The 5,156-nt window shown below is 44.3% G+C and overlaps 1 pseudogene; it reads right to left on the bottom strand.

The window, feature by feature from the left end:
• Positions 1-2,846: 2,846 nt before the first annotated feature.
• Positions 2,847-4,854, bottom strand: LOC103603104 (annotated as a pseudogene).
• Positions 4,855-5,156: the final 302 nt, after the last annotated feature.

The following is a 5,156-nucleotide window of genomic DNA, read 5'->3' as shown; positions in this document are numbered from 1 at the left end:
GGACACACCCTGGCAATATGGCGCCCTTCCTGGTTCTTCTCCACAGTAAACAAGCTCACTGGTGCCAACACCCAAGCCCACCCACGCCAAACCTCAGCCAGTCACAGGTCAAGGCTCACCTCCTGCCCAGCCTTGTCCAATCAGTTACTGCCCCGTCCACTCTCTCTCCCGCCCCAGAGCACAGCACCCTATAAATGTACGTGCAGTCCTTGAATAAAGTGGAACTTCTCTGGTGAACCGTCAGACCAGGTCTCACTGCCTTTCTTTCACAGGGAACAAAGTTCTTGGTGGTTGCATCACTGACACAGGGAACTCTCATGGTAGAAAATGGTGGAGCAGAGAGAGACTAACCTCTAATGTGCTCTTCTTTTTAAAGCCCTTAGAATTATGTCCCTGATCACCATGACAGATCTATTCACTATGGCTTGTTCCCACAATTTAATCAACTCTTCAATGCCCCACCTTTCTTTACCACAATTGGATTTCCCACCATTAACAGTTACAATGAGTACTTAAGCTTCAATGAGGTTGGGGGCATCCAGTTTATAGCAAACACCAGGGTCAAAGGTTTGGATCTCCATCCTGGCCAGGTGCCAAAAACCCAAAAAGTTTAGTTAGTGTGGAGGCTTATATTAATAAGGTCAAGGGTTCAAATCCTCATCCAGCCAACTGCCAAAAAAAAAAAAATCTTAGGGCCGGCCCGTGGCTCACTCGGGAGAGTGTGGTGCTGATAACACCAAGGCCACAGGTTTGGATCCCATATAGGGATGGCCAGTTAGCTCACTGGGTGAGCGTGGTGCTGACAACACCAAGTCAAGGGTTAAGATCCCCTTACCAGTCACCTTTAAAAAAATCTTAATAATATTAATAATAATAAACCTAATCCAAGGCTCACAAGGTGACCTTGAACATGTCAACTGATGTATAGGCTACTGAAATAGAACCTACCAGACACAATGAAATAGTTATTTTCACCTCCTAAATCAGAGTGAAAGAACTGAGAAGGAAACTTGGAGATTTCCAATCATCCAGGAGCTATTTTTTGAATTGAATTACTTTTCTTTAAAAAAAAAAGATGAAGAAGAGAAATAAAAAGACAGACAGACCAAGAAGTAGTTATTGACTGTTTAAATGGAAACAAGAAGATTCTTCCAGGGACTGATTCCTTATGGCTTTAAAAGCAAAATATTCCCTATGTTCATATAAACACTGTCTACAATGTTAAAAAATGAAAAATGGAAGGCCTTTAAAAGGAAAGGCCATAAAGAGTTATCTCCCTCTCTGCTCCATCATTTTCTGCCATGTGAGATGCCCACAGCACTGTAAAGCCACCACCACCAGATGACACCCTCACCAGATGTATTTCCTGGACTTTGGACTTCCCAGCCACTAAAACTGTGGGGTTTTTAACTACTGTCAACTTTCCCACACTGTGGATTATTTCTGATCCTACCACAAAAAGGCTTCAAGTCAGCTAAGGTGAGAAGTTAAGGAAAGGGCCTGATGACTCCTGACCCTGCCATCTCACCAAGGGAGTCTCCTTTTAGGAAAAAATCAAAAAGTTATTATTGCATGAGTCTGCATGAAGTTCACTCTCAGCTTTCCACAGTCCCAACCACCCCATCTTACCACCTTTCTGGGAGGGAGACATAAAAGAACACTGTTCGCAAATTCTCTTCCTTCACTTTGTTAAAAACCAAGCAGAGGGCCGGCCTGGTTTTGCACTGGAGAGTGTGCTGCCTGGGAGCGCGGCGGCACTCCCGCTGACAGTTTGGATCCCATGTGGAGACTGGTTCCCACTCACTGGTTGAGCGCAGTGCGGGCACAACACCGAGGGTTGTGATCCCATTCCTGGTCAGTAAAAAAGACAAAAAGGAAAAAAAAAAAAAAACCAAGCAGAAAAACCCACCAAGATAAGATAACAAGTCATCTTCAAGCTATCTCCCTTTCTCTATCCTTGGTTAAAACTTTCTCACGTAAGGCAGTGCGGAAGCTGATGTTTTTACTGAACTCACTGTTTTAAAGCACCATGATGAAGTCAGATTGTAGAGTAGTTGACAGTACCTTTTATATACATACATAAATCTCATATCTATCATATATATTTAAACTGTAAAGTGGCTTTTAGAAACTGATTTTCTTCAAGGTTTCCTGTGTGGTACGCACCTGAAATACTGTAGAAAAGTGTCTTGTTTGGTATTCTTGTCTCCCTGCTGCTAGCTGTGTTCTGTTTTGCATGACCAGGAATAGTGCTGGGAAGACAGTTTAGTGGCAGGGAGGGAATTCTTGCGACCTCAAGTGTCTATTTTCTCTCCCCTGCTTATGCTTCCATCTGATCAGACTAGAGACAACCAAAAAAGATACATAGTTTAAAATATATACATACATATATATATATATAAGATTTCTATAGAATTTCCTTTCTTCCTCTCTCCCATATTTCCTAGGCAAGGTATTCTTACTGATTTGTAATCAATGATTTTTGCTGCAATAATATTCTTGTTTCAGTCATAGCAGGAAACAAACCCAAACAAACAGAAAACCCCTCTGAAAAGAGGAAACAAAAGGTTTGAACAAAACAAAAAAAAAAATTGGGAGGGGAAGGAAGCTTTGGTTTTGTTTTTAAATAGGACTAATGATTAACACTGAAAAATCAGCAGAAAATATCCAACACTTTTTGCAAAGCAAAGCCCACCAGTAATTCTGCCTGTGTGGTTTTTAAATTAATTTTTCTCTTCTGAGTGCTGATAATTCTCTCCATCCTCACATTCATTGTGTTTTATTGTGTTTTGTAGTTTTTTGTTTTTTTAACTTTGTGTCACTACCTCAATTTGTCCTCATGTCCCTTACACATCAGCAAAATATTCCTTCAGCAAAGCGAAGAGGTGGTGGGTGACTGGAACACTCCCTACCCAGCCCGGCAGTCTCTGCATCCCCAAATGGCTCATGTTGGAGATGTCAGTATAGTGAACAGAGAAGCCAAACACCATTTCCATTTCAGTACACCATAGGATGTCCTCTTTCTCATTCATGAAAATGGGAAATGCTGGTCTTTGTCCTGGTTTATGGAGTCTGACCTAGTAGTAATGGGCCTCACTTTGCTGAACTCGGTTATTCTGCCATGCTACAGAGGCTCCAACAGCTTCAGCTTATCATTCACAGTGATGCCAATGGTCTGTTCATACTGGGAAGGTTACCCCAGAAGTAGCAGGCCATGTGTGCAGCTGACACTTCTTTGGCATAAGTCATCACAAGGTTGGACTTGAGAAATCACAAGAGGTCCCTTGTCACTGATGCCCATGGCCACCACATTGTCAAAGAGACAGAATAAGGGGCGATCATCTCCCTCCTTATGGCACGCATCATAGAGGAGGTGGTAAAACTCAGAGAAGAGACAGCCAGTGCCCTCCTACAGTTCCATGAGGGTAGGGTTGATGATGGAGAAATCATTCCAGTGATTGCCCCCAATCACCAGATCAAATGGGCCCCACTCCTGAATATGCTTCTACATGGTGCTGCAGACATCCCCAACGTATAAGATTTTCCCCTCGTGCCCCAACATGCCCACCATGATGGAATCTTCACGTGCCTCCAAGGCAATGTAGCAGCCATTTGAATGCCCATCAAAGAGAGACACCACCCAAATGGTGTCTCCAGAGCTAGGACAGGAAGGTAAAGATTCGGAGGATCAAATTCCTCCAAACATCTGGAGCTAAGAGAGCCAGTTGTCCTGCCACCACAGCAACCCATCAGTGACCTCATGCCTGCAAATGCAGCAGTTCTATAGGTCTTCCTTAATGGCCACCTGGGCAGCCCTTACCCCCAAAAAGAGATCCACACACTCCAGGTAAAATCGCCGGCAGCAGTTGTTCCCAAACATGAGCATCTCACAACCCACACAGCAGATAGTGCAGTAGGACTGAGAGCCATCGTTGTCATACTGGTACACACCCCAGGAAGCAGTACTTGCAGTTTTGGCACATCCTTCTAATGAAGAGAAGATGCTCCAAGGTAACATTAAGGCTGCCACAAGAAATGCAAATGTCCTTGATGTTGCAGCACTTCTGGCACGCTTCCTAAAACAGCCACTCTCTTGTGTATTCATCAATAATCTCCTTTATCTTGGGCTTCTCTGTTGTGCTCTTTTGGTGCTTTTTGGCTAGTAGGGATGGTGCACAGACAGCTGCCATGGGTTCAACACACTTGTGTGTGTAAAATTCTTTGTATGGATTCTGCTCCTCATCTGGTGACTCCAGACCCTTGGGCCACAGGGCTGGAAGCCTCTGTGGACATATTCAATAATTTGTTTGTTCTGCACCTCCACCGTCTTACAATGTTTCTCTCATCATTGTCTGGCACCCTGGCAATAGCTTCCTCTCACAGCTGATGGCCACCTACAGGACTTCACAGATGGCCTTGCAGTACATGGGTTGCTTGTTGTAGACAGCCTGGTAGAATGTGCTGCAAAACAAACTGAGCAGGATCAGCTTCTCTATATACTGAGAACTTGCCATCTCCAAACTACATGACCTAGTGGATGCCTTCAGCTTCTTGGCTTCGGGCCATCATCCACTAAGACACAATGCGGCCAGACCACCAGGAGAAGCCCTGCAGCTTCCCCCACACCAGTTTCCCAATGCCAAAGGCCCAGTCACATCACACTCTGGCTCATCATCAGTTGTTCTGGTGGCATTCTTGTCCCTAACATCAACCTCCACAGGCCCTGACATGGTGGCCACAGTGGGAGATGGAAGGTCAGTGGGCTGCTGCACAGCAGGAGAGCTGGTCTGCTCTACTGTCTGAGACTCCTGGACCCTTGTTTTCTCCCACAGTGTTCATTACTGCAGTTACCTTGGCTTTACTCTCAGTCCCAGTTATTCTCCCACTGAACAGCTTCCATCCTTTCACCGCATCACAATCATCTTTCTGGCTGCAAAGCATGTGCCCATAATTCCTGCTGAAAACCTGCTCCTGAAGCCCCAACAGGCCAGGTGCAGCCCCTCTGTAGTCTGGCTCCAAAAGTAAAATTTTAAAGTCAATACCACCTATAATACAAAACCAAAAAATATATAAAATATTGATAAATAAATTTAAGAAAATTTGTGCAAGACCTGTACACTAAAAGTTTCAAAATACTGCATACAGAAACTAAAGAA

This window comes from Galeopterus variegatus, unplaced genomic scaffold (assembly GCF_000696425.1).
Source record: "Galeopterus variegatus unplaced genomic scaffold, G_variegatus-3.0.2 Scaffold4446, whole genome shotgun sequence".
Lineage (NCBI taxonomy): Eukaryota > Metazoa > Chordata > Mammalia > Dermoptera > Cynocephalidae > Galeopterus > Galeopterus variegatus.
Note: the sequence above shows the minus strand (reverse complement) of the source record. Positions and strands in the feature narration are given on the sequence as shown.